Genomic DNA, 17,500 nt, shown 5'->3' with positions numbered 1-17,500 from the left:
ACACACACACACACACACACACACACACACACACACACACAGAGTTATGGTTAGGTATCATTTACCCCACTTTGCATCCGTGTGTTGGGAATGGAGGGTAGGGTAGGGGTTTTAGGTGATGCCATTTTGGTGTGCAATGATGTTTTCTTTCGTTTGGATTTATTTACTGACTGAGCCGATTAAAATGCTTGTGCCACTAAACCTGGCGTGAACGAGGTAGTCTTTTTTCTTTTCTTAACGTTATTTTCAAAACTTGACATACATTTTACGTGGATTGAGCAAGGCGTCTCTTGAACGTTGATCTTTTAACATCAATTCGGTTTCTCTTGGACTGGTTTTAAGATCTGACGGGAGTAGGAACAGGACAGGGAGTGCTGGATCACCTGGATTCTGAGGATCTTTATGAGTCCTGCAGAAACACAAGTCTGTCTGTCTGTATGTATGTATATGTATATATGTATGTATGTATGTATGTAACTATGACGGGCAGACCTGCTTGTACCTGAACCCCCTTCGTGTGTACACGCAAGCAGAAGATCAAATACGCACGTTAAAGATCCTGTAAACCATGTCAGCGTTCGGTGGGTTATGGAAACAAGAACATAACCAGCATGCACATCCCCGGAAACGGAGTATGACTGCCTACATGGCAGGGTAAAAACGGTCAAACGCGTAAAAGCCCACTCGTGTACATACGAATGAACGTGGGAGTTGCAGCCCACGAATGAAGAAGAAGAAGAAGAAGAAGAAAAGAATGTATGCATCTATGTAAGGGGCCGAGGGCAATTTTGGGGGTCAAGATCGCGGTGGTCAAGCTCCCCCTGTCCTATTTCTACTGACGGGTAATCAGCCCTGATTTCTTCCCCTTTGCGTGTGTGTGTGTGTGTGTGTGTGTGTGTGTGTGTGTGTGTGTGTGTGTGTGTGTGTGTGTGTGAGAGAGACAGACAGACAGAAAACAGACAGACAGAGAATATTATGAATACGACTGATTTATTTGGTCAGGCACATTTTAGCTCATTCATGGGGAGCGGGTGGGGGAGGGGGAGGGGGAGGGGTGGCGTGGTGGAGAAGTGGCTGCGCATGCAATAAACAGACAGGATCTGTTAGGCGTTGGACTTTTGATCCAGTGTTCACCAGTGGTCAGGGTTCGAGGCCCCGTTTCGGCATGGTGTTGTGTCCTATGGAAAGGCACTTTGCTCCGAACTTTCTCACTCCACCCAAGTGCGAATGGGTACCTGGCTTTGGTACGGGAAGGTTGGAACGGCCAAAGGAACGGACACTGTGACCTGTCTTCCCATGTCGAGCCACAAACACAGTGCATTCACTGCCATTACAACTGTTTGAGGCTTTGCAGAGTTGAAGGAGGAGGGGAAGATAAAGCAACACGTTGGAATTCAGTTCATTTCCAGTCAAGTTGTTTTTGCTTTTTCATTTGGGTTCTGGAGGGCTCGCTTTGATTCATGTGCACTCCGTGTCAAGGTCTAGTTTTAAAACATGCCTTTATGTTTCATTTGAACAACAACAGCAACAACAACAACCACTACAACAACAAAAACCAGCTTAACTACTTCAGTTCTTGTAAACACAACAACTTCAAACCGCTGCCTCTCAGTGCATGCTATTAGCCGGCACACACGTGAAATCACAGGAACTTCCTCTGGTATCGCTTTATTTTATGCTTTGGTTGGTATACGTTTTGGTCTTGTGGGTTGGTTCTGTCACGGTTGGAGAGTTTGCCACCAAAGATGCATAGGATTAACTAACGTTTGTTGTTGCTGCAACTGTTGATGATGTTGTTACAGTTGTTGGATCTGGTGTGAACATGTGTTTCATTTTATTTCATAACATTTTAAAGTGTTCTTGTTGTTGTTGTTTTGTTAGTTTTTGTTTTGTTTTGTAGTTGTTTTCCGTTGTTGTTGGTGGTGGTGTTGGTTTTTCTGTCCATTATCTGTACAGGTTCAGTGGCATTACTCCCTCGCTAACTATTCCAAGTCCTCCAAACACAGCTTTACCCGGGCTGGTCTGCAATGTCAGAGCCGGTAGTTCACAGAGAACTATTGATGTTAGGGCGCCAGGAGGACACAAACCAGAGGATACCTTGCACTGCTTCCGAGTCATTTCGGTGGGGCTCAGTTGTGCCTACACTGATTCAACAATCGCATGACACCACTTACTAAATCCTCCTGCCGACGGCAATAACCCCCCCAGTCGCGGAGTCAGACTGAGTGAGCGTTCCTCCAGAGTGGAGACCGCCACCACGTCCCTGCAACGACAGTCCCACCATGAATCTTCCGACAGGAAATTCCTTGACCGGAACTCACCCAAAGCGTGGAAATGGAGGAGGATCGAAACTGAGAACACAATGAGATGCCACAGAAAATGGGACATTTTTGTTTTGATCATACTGCCGATGAATGAGGGTGGGATGACGATGCTGCTATGAAGGTCCATTTTAGGTTCCTGGACTGCGCAGCAAGGTTTGTACTCTATTCTCACATTCAAGATGTAGGTTGACGTCAATCTTACCTGAAAGATAAAGACAACTGCAGTGTTAGGGAATTCGAGTAACTCTCCCAAAGACGCATCCTTGAAGTCGATGATCCTCGTCATCATGGCCCTGTTTTTTCCATTTGAGCCCATACCATACTCCAAGTGCTCAACTCTGCAGAAGGGACGGTCTCGTGCCGACAATAATCCACCTCTGCCAAAGCTCGAGCCTTCGTCTTCTCCCTCGTAAGTTCACGGCGCTATCCACTTTGCCACGGCGGCTGATGAAGGGGATTTATTTTGTTTTGTTTCACATTCTAGAGAATGGTTCTTTCTTAAACACCCGTTTTATTTTCAAAGACCAGTTAAAGTTCATTGTTAAACTGAAGATTAAACAAAAAAAGAGTTTAAAAGAATGAATAAAAAAAATAATAAAGGGAGAATGGATGCTGAATGGAAGACTAAAAAACCCCAAAAATCACTGAATGAAGTTAGCACTAAAGGAAAGAAAGGGGTAGAGAAAGAAAAGAAAATAGACGGCTTTTTTTCTGTCCATATTTTATTTTTGTTTTTATTTTAATTTTATTTTTTATGTCAACCGTGTTTTTATTCATTTATCTATTCATGCATTCACCTATTTATGTATGTATTTCTTTCTTTCTTTCTTTTTTTCATTTCTGTATTTATTCATAAATCAATTAGTTAATTGTCCACCAGGCGCTTTATCCCTTTTTTTTTCTCAAGGCCTAGGTGCGTTGGGTTACGCTGCTGATGAGGCATCTGCTTGGCAGATGTGGTGTAGTGCATATGGATTCGTCCGAACGCAGTGACGCCTCCTTGAATGACTGAACTGAACTGAACTCTGTCTTTGTTTCTATCGGCTGTGAGCCACAGTGGAGCAGAGACGTAGTGATCATGCGGCCTGATGAGGAGGCGAGCGTCCTCGGGTTCGAGTTCCATGAACGTACCCGGACGTCGTTTATTCGTTTATAGTCTGTTCATCTAGGATGATGATATTAGACTGACGTACCCGAACTTACAGCCACCAACACACACACACCCACCCCTCCCCAACCCTCCCCCGCCACCCCTCGGCCCCGCCCTGCCCTAGACCTTGAGCGGTAGTTTGTGGTTTGGGTGCTAGTATTTCGTTAAGTGCGGCATGCACTTAACGCTTTCAGCGCTAGGAAAAAAAACAACAACCTCCCCCCTCCCCCCAAAAAAAACCAAAAACCAAAACCAAAACAAAAAAAAACATGCATCAGAACAGCAATAATAACAGCAACAAGAGTTGTCTCTAGTTAAATTATTACGCAAAAAGAAGAAACACACACACACACACACACACACACACACACACACACACACACACACACACACACACACACACACACACATCCACTTTGACAGTAAAACAAATACATCTACAAACAGAGAAAAAAGGGCGGCATTGCACTATGTATGCGGCGACGCTCTCTCCCCGGGGAGAACAGAAGAGCCCGAATTTCACACCGAAATATGCTGTGACCAAAAGTCATACAATACGATAATGATACGTTAACAGTATCTAAAAAAAAAAAAAAAAAAAAAAAAAAAAAGATTTGAGTTGCTGCTATTTTAGTTGTCGCAGGTAAGCGCTGAATACCTGAGACAGTTACAATACAACGTTGTCAATATCGCAACCATTTCCGTATGCCCATATTTCGGCACAATACTGCAATATCGGCTGTACTTCAAAGTAAAAAAACTTTGTAAATATACTGAATGAATTACAGTTAAATGTATAGATAACATGGAGAATGAATTAAAGCAGCTCTCTTTGCTCTGTTAGTTAAATCTTGACAAGTAAAACAAAAACTCAACTTTGTTTAAAGAAAATACCAAGACGCTTATAATTATGCAATTGCTGTTAACTCATTACTGTAAGTCCATGTTTCATTTCTAGACAGTACCCACTCTTACAAAATACAACGATATTAGTTCTATCCATGTTTACTTCCATTTCAAGCCTAACTGCTGCAGCCTATAAATTATTCAACTGATTTTGCAAACCTACCGCCGATATAGAAAATGAAATGATATCGCCAAAAGCAATATGACCGACTATATGTATATGACACCTCATGTCGTCCATTTTCAATAATCTCTAATGCAAGCTCCTTAATAAAGAGAGAAAATAAATCAGGACCAAGTTCACTCTCTTGAATCATGCCATAAGTACATCTACATCTCACATCTGACAACCTGGCTCCATTTAAAAAATATATTATAGCTTTTACTTCACTAAACATACTTTTGATACGTCGGTACATCTATAGAATTTACCTCGGACTCCATTCCTTTAAAACAAAACAGGCCATAATGGTTTTTCTGGAGGTTGAATAAAATGCCTTTTCGAAATCTACAAAGCAACTCAATTTCCCGATTATTTGATAACTGCTTTTGTATTGCGGCTAATCAAACAACAAAACAACAACAACAACGACGACGATGACGACACGACAGCAACAACAACAACAAATAATAATAATTATCATCATCATCACCATCACCACCATCTTAATTAATAACTAGAGGCTCTAAATGCTAAGCACATTGATAATACCTACAGTACATAATGCATAAAATAATGTCAGTGTACATGTACCACCAAGTCAGTCTGTGCTCCACTGGTTGACCATGAAACGGCGTGCCTCGTGGTCCATGACAGACAGACAGACAGACAGACCAAACACTACCGATATCTTTCCCCCCCAAAACAGAGGGGGTAATTAACATACCGAGCCCCGCGCAAACATACATCAAGGTCCTGCGATGCGCATAATGCCCGGGGCTTTCTGCCAGCAGGATAAATAGACCGACCCACTCCCAGTTGCTGTTTTCGAGAAGTGTTGATGATGAGTTGATGCTTTTATTATCGGTAATTTTATTGTTCGCCCTTAACTTCTAAATCGGGGAGCAAATTTCGCGGTTGTCCTCCAGCCTCCCCTCTCCCTCCCACCACCCCCCTCGCCCGCCCCGTTTGAAGACTCTCTTGGAGTATTCTGAGGCGTCCATAAATTGCGTGAAGTGGACAGGAATTCCTTGCGTTTCTTTCTATTTCCTGCGGGCAGGATTTGGGATGGGGGTGGTGGGGGGGTGGGGGTGGGGGATGGGGGGGGCGGGTTCTTTCTGCCTTGTTGTGTGTGTGAGAGAGACACAGTTAGAGAGAGAAAGTGAATGAGAAAGAGAGAGAGAGAGAGAGAGAGAGAGAGAGGATGTGCACCCTCTCTCTCTCTCTGCCTGTATATCGGCCAATGCACTAATATCTCCACCGTTCGAAAATAAAGATTCATTCATTCATTCATTCATTCATTCATTCTCTCTCTCTCTCTCTCTCTCTCTCTCTCTCTCTCTCTCTCTCTCCCTCTCTCTCTCTCCCTCTCTCTCTCTCTCTCTCTCCCACCCCTCCAACCATCTCTTTCTCTAGCATTCTCAAACAATAAGTCATCGTATACCAGCAACAAGACTCTTATTTAACAACGACGTTTCGGTAACAAATAATGCACACGGAAAGTTCAGACATTTGTCAAATATTATTCAAATTTACCAAACGGATTTCTCTTTCTCTCTCTCATCGGGTAAGCGATTTGTTAATCAGCTTTACGGAACTGAGTGGTCTGTCTCTGTATTTGCGGTCGGGTCTGTTTCTAACCGGCTCAGTCCTTCCATTCTTTGCTCCTCCTCAGTTGAAATGCCTTTAAAAAAATAATAAAAAATAAATTGAAAAAAAAAAAAAAAAAAAAAAGAAGGAGAAGAAGAAAAAAAGAAGAAGAAATAATAATAAGATAAAACCCATCTTTGCACAGGTGCTTCGAGAGTCCGACAACTTCAATGAAGTTCTTTGAAAAGACTCTCTCTCACACACACACACACACACACACACTCACACACACACACACACAGGCGAGGAGTGGGGGATGGGGGGCCGGGTAAGGGTGGAATGGGGCTGGTATGGGGTTGCACAAGATCGGCATGTGAAGAATTCTTGTTCAGCGGGGGAGGCGTTTGACGTCCATAATTACCCGGGGCACTTTTTATCAGTTGGGAATGGGAGTTAGGAGGGGTTGGGTCTCTAGAGGGGGTGTAAAAAAGAGTGAAAAGGAGGAGAGAAGGGAGAGGCCACGGTTCAGAAATGGGAATTAGATAAACGAAACAGAATATAAGGAACAAGGCAGCATCCTGCGAAAGAAAAGGGACTTAGGACTCAGACATATATCTATTCGGAAAGGCCACAGCCCCATTTGAAAGGGTGAAATACATCAGCCATATCTATAGACAAATAGTCATCTTGCCGGTACATTTATGAAAGATTACCACCAACCAAATGCAGTTATACATGTTTTCATCCATACAGTTACTCTGTCAATGATCTAAGACATGCAAAAGATTTGTCAATATAAATCGCTGATTCAGTTACTCTGTCAATGATCTAAGACATGCAAAAGATTTGTCAATATAAATCGCTGATTTCTTTAGTATATTTTCTTCTTCTTTTTTTTCTTTTCTTTTAAACTGTCAAGAGCAATATTAATCGAAAATACGATTTAAAACATGGGAATGAGAAAACAGCAGATCAAACAGAAGAGGGGGGAATTTGGCAACAAACAGAAGAGAGGGAGAATGGAGCATCGCAAACAGAAGAGAGGGAAATCTAGCACATCAAACAGAAGAAAGAGGAATCTAGCACATCAAACAGAAGAAAGAGGAATCTAGCACATCAAACAGAAGAAGGGAAATCTAGCACATCAAACAGAAGAAGGGAAATCTAGCACATCAAACAGAAGAGAGGGAAATCTAGCACATCAAACAGAAGAAAGAGGAATCTAGCACATCAAACAGAAGAAAGAGGAATCTAGCACATCAAACAGAAGAAAGGGGAATCTAGCACATCAAACAGAAGAAAGGGGAATCTAGCACAGCAAACAGAAGAAAGGGGAATCTAGCACATCAAACAGAAGAAAGGGGAATCTAGCACATCAAACAGAAGAAAGGGGAATCTAGCACAGTGAACAGAAAAGAGGCGAATCTAGCACACATTAAACAGAAGAAGGGGAATCTAGCACAGCAAACGGAAGAAAGGGGAATCTAGCACATTAAGCAGAAGAAAGGGAAATCTAGCACAGCAAACAGAAGAAGGGGAATCTAGCACAGCAAACAGAAGAGGGGGAATCTAGCACATTAAACAGAAGAGAGGGAAATCTAGCACACATTAAACAGAAGAAGGGGAATCTAGCACAACAAACAGAAGAAGGGGAATCTAGCACATTTAACAGAAGAGAGAGAAATCTAGCACAGCAAACAGAAGAAGGGGAATCTAGCACACATTAAATAGAAGAAAGGGGAATCTAGCACATCAAACAGAAGAAAGGGGAATCTAGCACAGCAAACAGAAGAGAGAGAAATCTAGCACATTAAACAGAAGAGAGGGAAATCTAGCACAGCAAACAGAAGAGAGAGAAATCTAGCACATTAAACAGAAGAGAGAGAAATCTAGCACAGCAAACAGAAGAAGGGGAATCTAGCACAGCAAACAGAAGAAGGGGAATCTAGCACAGCAAACAGAAGAAAGGGGAATCTAGCACAGCAAACAGAAGAAGGGGAATCTAGCACAGCAAACAGAAGAAAGGGGAATCTAGCACAGCAAACAGAAGAAGGGGAATCTAGCACAGCAAACAGAAGAAAGGGGAATCTAGCACAGCAAACAGAAGAAAGGGAAACACAACAAGCAGGTGAGAGAAGCCGAGCACAGCAAACAGAAAAGAAAGAAACAGAAAAGAATGTAGAAACCTAGTATAACAAACAGATAAGAAAGGAAAATCCTAGTAAGGCAAAACATAAAGAAAGGAAAATTTTTAGCACAGCAAACAGAAAATAGAGTGGAAACCTAAATAGATCGAAACGAAACGAAACAAAACGAAACGAAACAAAAAGAAACGATTTTTTGTAACCAGGGTACTGAGATTAGCAATTATATACGCTTTTCCCCACCAAGCCCTGGGGTACTAGATTTATTCAGAGAAAAAACAAAAAACAAAAACAAAAAAAAAAAACTAAGAAAGATAACAGGGTCACATAAAGAATGAATGCAACGAAAGAAATGTTAATGAAAAAGAAAACCAAAGAAAAAAAAAAGAGACACTAAAGAAAAACCTTGCACAGCAAACAAAAGAGAAGAGACAGGGCTGAAGATGAAGAAAAACAGGGTCACATACAGACAGACAGACAGACAGACAGACAGACGACGAACAGGCAGACAGACAAACAGACAGACCGACAGACAACACCAGAACACACAGGACAGCCACAGATGTGGAATCAGAGTACACCGGATGTCGCTCGAAGCGTGACTTTCTGCACAAAGGACGCACTTTTAGATTTTGAGTGGGAGAATGCCCCCAGCTGCGGTAAAGTTAAACAGTTTGTTAACAAACAAGAAAAAAAGCAAAAAAAAAAGCAAAAACAAAAAAGAAAAAAAAACCCAACAATAATGCACACACAAAAATTAAAAAAAGGAAAAAACAAAGATTGAGAGAACGGAAAGAAAAATAAACGAATGAAAATCAGAACAAACAGGATGAATAGAAGATTGAGAGAACAGAAAGGAAAAATGAACGAATGAAGGTAAGAACACACAGGATGAATAGAAGATTGAGGGAACAGAAAGGAAAAAATAAACAAATGAAAGTAAGAATAAACAGGATGAATAGAATATTCAGAGAACAGAAAGGAAAAAACAACAACTAATGAAAGTAAGAATAAACAGGATGAATAGAAGATTGAGAGAACAGAAAGGAAAAAATGAACGAATGAAAGTAAGAACACACAGGATGAATAGAAGACTGAGAGAACAGAAAGGAAAACATAAACGAATGAAAGTAAGAACACACAGGATGAATAGAAGATTGAGAGAACAGAAAGGAAAAAATAAACGAATGAAAATCAGAACAAACAGGATGAATATAAGATTGAGAGACCAGAAAGGAAAAAAAATAAACGAATGAAAGTAAGAACACACAGGATGAATAGAAGATTGAGAGACCAGAAAGGAAAAAAAAAATAAACAAATGAAAGTAAGAATAAACAGGATGAATAGAAGATTGAGAGAACAGAAAGGAAAAAAATAAACGAATGAAAGTAAGAACACACAGGATGAATAGAAGACTGAGAGAACAGAAAGGAAAAATGAACGAATGAAAGTAAGAACACACAGGATGAATAGAAGATTGAGGGAACAGAAAGGAAAAAATAAACAAATGAAAGTAAGAATAAACAGGATGAATAGAAGATTCAGAGAACAGAAAGGAAAATGAACGAATGAAAGTAAGAACACACAGGATGAATAGAAGATTGAGGGAACAGAAAGGAAAAAATAAACAAATGAAAGTAAGAATAAACAGGATGAATAGAATATTCAGAGAACAGAAAGGAAAAAACAACAACTAATGAAAGTAAGAATAAACAGGATGAATAGAAGATTGAGAGAACAGAAAGGAAAAAATGAACGAATGAAAGTAAGAACACACAGGATGAATAGAAGATTGAGGGAACAGAAAGGAAAAAATAAACAAATGAAAGTAAGAATAAACAGGATGAATAGAAGATTCAGAGAACAGAAAGGAAAAAAAATAAACGAATGAAAGTAAGAACACACAGGATGAATAGAAGATTGAGAGAACAGAAAGGAAAAATGAACGAATGAAAGTAAGAACACACAGGATGAATAGAAGATTGAGGGAACAGAAAGGAAAAAAAAAACCAACTAATGAAAGTAAGAATAAACAGGATGAATAGAAGATTCAGAGAACAGAAAGGAAAATGAACGAATGAAAGTAAGAACACACAGGATGAATAGAAGATTGAGAGAACAGAAAGGAAAAATGAACGAATGAAAGTAAGAATAAACAGGATGAATAGAAGATTGAGAGACCAGAAAGGAAAATGAACGAATGAAAGTAAGAATAAACAGGATGAATAGAAGATTGAGAGAACAGAAAGGAAAAAATAAATAAACAAATGAAAGTAAGAATAAACAGGATGAATAGAATATTCAGAGAACAGAAAGGAAAAAAAATAAACAAATGAAAGTAAGAATAAACAGGATGAATAGAATATTCAGAGAACAGAAAGGAAAAAAAATAAAGAAATGAAAGTAAGAATAAACAGGATGAATAGAAGATTGAGAGAACAGAAAGGAAAAAAAAACAACTAATGAAAGTAAGAACACACAGGATGAATAGAAGATTGAGAGAACAGAAAGGAAAAATAAACGAATGAAAGTAAGAACAAACAGGATGAATAGAAGATTGAGAGAACAGAAAGGAAAAATGAACGAATGAAAGTAAGAACACACAGGATGAATAGAAGATTGAGAGAACAGAAAGGAAAAATGAACGAATGAAAGTAAGAAAAACAGCATGATGAACAAGGAATACAAAGAACGAACAAGACACGAAGAAAAAGAAAGGACAGAAAGGAAGGAAGAAAAAAACCAAGAGAGAAAAAAAAGATTGGAGAGAAGAAGTGAAAGGATTAAAAAGGGTCAGGAAAAGAGAGGGGGTGGGGGGTGGGGGGGAATCGCATGGGAAGAAAGATCGGAGAATGATTGAATCAAATAATCAATGTGTTTCTATGTCAGATAAGAGTGCTAAGTTTCGTGAATACAAAAACAAAACAAAAAAATGTATCAGTAACATGGCTGTGAAAAAGGTTTTGGCTTTTTTTGAAAATGATTGGTAACCTTCCTATAAGCACACTGTCATTATAATCAGAATGAATGAACAGAACTGATACAACTGATTTCATCCCCATTTATGTAAACTTTGGTGCCGTGTTGACGAAGTACTTCCAGAGAACATTAGTTTCTTGACGTTTACCCCCCCCCCCCCCCCCCCCCCCCACACACACACACAGACACACACACAGACACACAGACACACACACACACACACACACACACACACACACACACACACACACACACACACACCTGAAACACATAGTTATATTTCATCAGATTCATGTTGTGTGTAAACAAACACAGGAGGAAAACTTCCTCCTCCGGAAAACTTATTTATGTTCCCTCGCTGACGCGCCAGCCGGGCGATTTATGAGTGTACACTCCACGTACTAAACGGTATGTCTAGAATATAGACAGCACAGCCTCAATAAATTCTGCTTAGCGCAGAAATTTACGAGGATGCACTTTTGCCACGACTGAAATACTCTTTCTGTCTTGTGTACACCATTCCTCAGAGAGTTAATATCCCAAATATCCCGCTGCAATCAGAGATAGGATCGAAAAGAGGGGAGACAGGTTTGCGGCAGGAACAAGAAAAGCCCGTAAAACGCCAGCGGTAGGAGGAGGGAGGTGAGGGAGGAATGGTGGGGGCTACCAGTACAAACATACAACGATCCGAATGAAGGTTTGCTCATCATGAGAAACGAGTTTGGAAACGGAACTATTCTATCTCACGCTGTCCATATCGATCGGCATTTCAGTGTTTTACGACCGTTCTAGTTTTGTGTAGATCAATGAAAAGCTTCAAACTTCCGCGGCTTGGCTTCGTCACGTTCTGGCTTCGATAAGCTGTAACACGAACGAACGCTTTCCCTGTCCACTCCCCAATGTTGTCGTTCCACTCTTTCTTCTGTCTTCCCGTCTTCCCTCCTCATTCCACGCTTCCTTGTAGAACGGTCTTTGCAAGGCCATCAGATCACGTCACATGGCTGTACCATCTCGGCTTTCCTTTCTTCACTGTTGTGAGGTCTTCGTGGGGGCCAATGTGCTGCTGGATGGTGCTGCGTACCTTGTCATTGGTGATGTGGTCCATGTACGAGATGCCCAGAATGGTGCGGTAGCATGTCATTTCTAGTGCCTTTATTTCCTCTGCAATTCAGCTGTAAGCGTCCATGTTTCGCATGCGTACAGGAATATAGAGAAAACCAATGCATGCAGGAGTCTGATCTTGTGCTGCATGGAGACGTTGTTATCCCTCAGTATGGTCTTCAGTTTGGAGAGTGCAGTCATAGTCTGTGCAGCTCTTGCAAGGATTTCTAGTCTTGATCCCTGGTCACTGATGATTGACCCGAGGTATTTGAACTGCTGCACTGTCTTAAGCTTCTGTGCATGGACTGAGATGTCTGCTGTGATGGAACCATAGTCATTTGTCATGAGCTTGGTCTTCTCGGCACTTCTTTCCATTCAATATTTTGTGGAGGCTTTGTAACGCTGACTCTTTCCCGGCTCGTCCATCAATGTCATCAGCGAATCGCAGAGACTCGGGTACTGACACACAACCGCAATGGATGGAGGAAACTGGTGGAAATATCATCTGGACGGCGCCCCGACGACTCCAACAGGAGTTCAGGGCGAAAGGCAAAAGGCAAGGCAAGTTGTTAACAAATCGCAAAACGTATCATCGGTGTAATACAGGTCTACATATAGTCACTCTGGACAAGTCCTGTTCTTTCGATAAAATTATGATCGTCAGATCGGACGCGTTCCCCTACTCGGGATAAATAATAATAATAATAATAATAATAATGTACTTTCGTATAGCGCTTCCCTTGCGGCTCTAGGCGCCTTTAACGATACGCCTATAATGACTAAGACACAGGAATATAATAGAAAATTATAAGATACAAACTCGCTAACCATTTAAAGAACAGGCGCAACATCACTCATTACTCACTGAGGTCTCATGTAACATGTCTACATGTAAAATGTGCCAGTCAAGGGTTGAAGAATAGCTTTTCTATGTTGCAAGAAATGTGTGTTCTTATCGAATGCACTTTGCTGTTTTTGTATTTGGTGCCTAGCTTTGTAAAGCGAAATGTGAAAGACTAGCCTCTTTATTTTGATGTATAACTACTTTACGTTCCGTAATATTTGCGTAACTTAATGTATAATGTCCCTCTTGTATTCATGTATTCCGTTAGCAAAAGTCTTTTTCTTGTATATAAAAAAAAAGTTTGAAAGGATAGGGATGAGAAGAACGGAAAGAAGAGGAGATGGGTGGAAATGTAGGAAAGAAGATAAAAGGAAAGTAGATAGCAACGAGGAAGAAGAAAAAAGAAATAAAGGGAAAAAGAGAGTGAGGAAGGAAGAAAGAAAGAAAGAAAAGAAAACCAAATATTATTGAACAAAAGCGGGAATGAAAGAATGAACGAAGAAGAAAAGAAAGGAAAATTGATAAAAGAAAAGAAAACATGAAAAAAGAAAGGGAACAAATAAACAATCGATTAAAAAAAAAAAAAAAAAAAAAAAAAAAGCAACAAGGAAAGAATAAAATGTACCAAACATTTAACTGGTGTTTCTAAAGGTTGCTATGCTGTGTCAAGATAGTTACGGTGGGAAGTAACTTTTCACATCTGAAGACAAACAGAACTAACGATAGTTTCTTTAGTAAAGCATCTGCGAACATCAGTCGTAGTTTCGTGAATTTGCAGATGACACTGCGCAGTGGTCATGTTGTCCTGTGTGTGTGTGTGTGTGTGTGTGTGTGTGTGTGTGTGTGTGTGTGCGTGCGTACGTGTGTGTGATTAAGTGAACGACACGGATATTGTTTTATTGCTATTGACAATACTGTTCTTTTGGCAAGGGTGACAATGCATGAGCAGACCAAAATAACGGTGGTGTACAGAGAAATGACATAATCTATTGCTAAAAAACAAAACCAAACCACAACAGAACAAACAAACAAATACAGCAACAACAAGAAACACAGCTATGAAGGTTAACACCGACATTCACTCGCACATACTTTTCAAGCATAGCCTGGTTGTATACGATTCAACTGTGACTTTACATTCGGGAAAGAAGTACATAAACACATGCGCTCAGGATACACAATAAAGATCGTATGACACACACAACCCGACGATCCGACTCTATCAGAAATAAGCAGAGAAACATATAATTCACATAGGTCATGATGCTGACACCATGGTCGCAGTGGTTATGTGTGATAATTATATGCCTTCCAGGGTTACTTTCTTTTTTCGACATTCCCAACCAAGGACGATAAGTCTGGCTTTCTAGTCTCATTCTCATTTCGTCATCCATGAAAAACATACAAGTAAGGTCTATTTTCTTTGACATGTCTTCGTTAAAATTCACACATTTATTTGCGAATATCTTCGATATACTTACACACACAAAAAGAAAATGTATTTCATTTTCAACTAATGCACTAGACGTAGAACAAGGCGACAGTGCGGACGTGTTAGCAAGAACCATTTTTCGCTAGTATTCGGGCCTAAAGTTCTTAACCTGAATTGAGCTAGGATGGTTCGGTGTCATTAGCATACCCTTTGGTTTTCCCGTCTCCAAATGCTCTTAAAAGAGAGAAACCAACTGTATTTTTATGACTCTTCAACGTGGGTGTGTCACTCTTGTTTGTCAAAATTAATTAACGTGTATTTTAAGCTTGCAAGAAGAAATATGTGTTCATATTCAACTCCCTGACTCATCCAATCTTTCAACCACACATGGTTTTGGGATTATATTGTTAAACATTCTTAATAAAAAAAAAAAAAAGTATAAAAAGCAAAGTTTTCTTTCCAAGACTCCAACTGATTTAGTATTATTTCATAAGATCGTCTGCATATTCTTATCAATGGGAAATGTGTTAATCTAAGCCAGTATCTGATACATTTGATCTTGACTTTACATATAATGGATATCGACCCGTTTCACCATTCAACGTTTTACTGAACGATTGCAACAGCATTAACAGAAAGCATTTAATCAACTGCATATGTATGAACTTTTTTTTTCTCCCCATTTCTCGATTATCGTGCAACCCCCACTCTTCTGCTCCATCTGTCAGAAGTGATTCATTTTGTGAGTCCAGAATATAGAAAATTCGATACAGTTAATTTCTTTAACGATCTTAAACTTTCCATCATCGCCCCCTTCTTTTTTTATTTATTTATTTATTTTATTTTTTTTTTTACTTTCCTGCAACTTTCCACCAAGTGCTCTTAGAACACTCAGCTAAGCTGTAAAGATAAGACCCAGATATTGAAATGAATCTCTGACTTTGACATTATAGCTTCCATAAAACCATTTTTCGTGAACTGAAAGTTGTCCTTTTCCAAAAACCATTACATATATTTTGTCCAGATTTACAAATCAAGCCTCACTTACCTGCCTTGAACTTTTGTGTGTGTGTGTGTGTGTGTGTGTGTGTGTGTGTGTGTGTGTGTGTGTGTGTGTGTGTGTGTGTGTGTGTGTTTGTTCATGTGTTGCTGCGCTTTATAACGCATTCCTCTCCAAACTTAAGCTTTGTTCCTATAAGGAAATCAGTGGGTTTGGTTGAAGTCTGTGATCTGCTTTATTCCATCCTCCCTCTTATCACATCTTCGGTTGTTGTCCGGCTACCAGTCTTTAAAATGTGACGAAGAACTTTATGTCCTTTATACAGCGTCTATCTAGTGTACATGCAAAAGCAACAGCATTATTTGTCAGTGGCAAAAATCAAATCAAAAGAAAACCACGTTGTGCTAAGAAACTGCGGTATTGGAGCCAGGTGGAGTGATGGCCTAGAGGTAACGCGTCCGCCTAGGAAGCAAGAGAATGTGAGCGCGCTGGTTCGAATCACAGCTCAGCCGCCGACATTTTCTCCCCCTCTACTAGACCTTGAGTGGTGGTCTGGACGCTAGTCATTCGGATGAGACGATAAACCGAGGTCCCGCGTGCAGCATGCACTTAGCGCACGTAAAAGAACCCACGGCAACAAAGGGGTGGTTCTTGGCAAAATTTTGTAGAAAAATCCACTTCGATACGGAAAACAAATAAAACTGCACGCAGGGAAAAAAAAGAGAAAAAAAAGGGGTGGCGCTGTAGTGTACCGACGCACTCTCCCTGGGGAGAGCAGCCCGAATTTCACACAGAGAAATCTGTTGTAATGAAAAAGAAATACAAATACAAAATACAAATATTTGGAAAGCTCTCAAGGCTTGACCAACAATCTCAATCCATCCGTACATCAGGTCCTCCCACCCCTCACCCACCCTTATCCCCTTTTCTAAAGAACAGATGTACAGTGTATGTGGATCAATCTGCACTCTTTGGGAAATTATCAGTCCTGATGATAGGACGCTGCTGGCTAAGGTGAATAAGACATAGGCATGTTGTTTCTCTAAAGAAAGCTTATCTTACTTTAGAGTCTTTCCATTGGTTTTGCATTGCACTTGTTGATTTCAATTCTGGCACTTAGTTTGTTTTTTTGTTTGTTTATTTGTTGTTGTTTTTTGCACCCATGAGGCATAAGCTTGGGTTTGATATAGTTTTGTGTACTAGTGCTTGGTTCGAGAAAGGGAAGGAAGGGGGTTACGTTGTACTATTTAGAATTCGATCTTAGCCACCGTTGTGATGAATTTCGCAGAATGTGCGATAGCCAGCAATAACGCGTGGGGTTTGCGAACTTTCGTTTTCAGCAAATTCGTTTTATTTTCTTTCGCTCACTTAGATCATATGGATTTCTATTATCTATGTGTATTGATATGCTCTTCCCTTTCCTTCTTGTCTTCTTTACCTTCTTCATTATCACCATGACCATTTATCATCACCATTATGAACATATTCTTCTTCATATCTTCTACTGCTTTGTCTTCTTCGTTTCCTTTTTTGTGGACTTTTGTGATTATATATTTCGTCTTCTACATCACGAGATTGCTTTGTTGACCTTGGCGCCGTGTTTAAGAAGCATTTGATTTTTTCTTCGTCTGATGTTAATTTTCACCTACTTTTTTTCCGGTCAGCCACAACTGAGCTCACATGTGTGTAATCGTGGGTGTTGGTTATGTACTGTTTGAACTATTTTATCTAACAACTGGGTGAACTGTCTGCTTTAATCGGACCATTAGCTTTAGGTGTTGATTCCACGCCACAAGTTGACAGCTGTATCAGTTTCTCTTGTGGGTTCTGGCATTCTTACTTTTCACACACACACACACACACACACAC

At 40.2% G+C, this 17,500-nt stretch overlaps 1 protein-coding gene across 2 annotated transcripts in view; it reads left to right on the top strand.

Annotated features, from left to right (window-relative positions):
- LOC143279467 (uncharacterized) overlaps positions 1–17,500 on the top strand; it is a 97,457-nt gene that overhangs the window by 73,583 nt on the left and 6,374 nt on the right. The gene's annotated exons all lie outside the window — the stretch shown is intronic.

The sequence above is a fragment of the Babylonia areolata genome, chromosome 2 (genome assembly GCF_041734735.1).
Source record: "Babylonia areolata isolate BAREFJ2019XMU chromosome 2, ASM4173473v1, whole genome shotgun sequence".
NCBI classification, from domain to species: Eukaryota; Metazoa; Mollusca; class Gastropoda; order Neogastropoda; family Buccinidae; genus Babylonia; species Babylonia areolata.
Note: the sequence above shows the minus strand (reverse complement) of the source record. Positions and strands in the feature narration are given on the sequence as shown.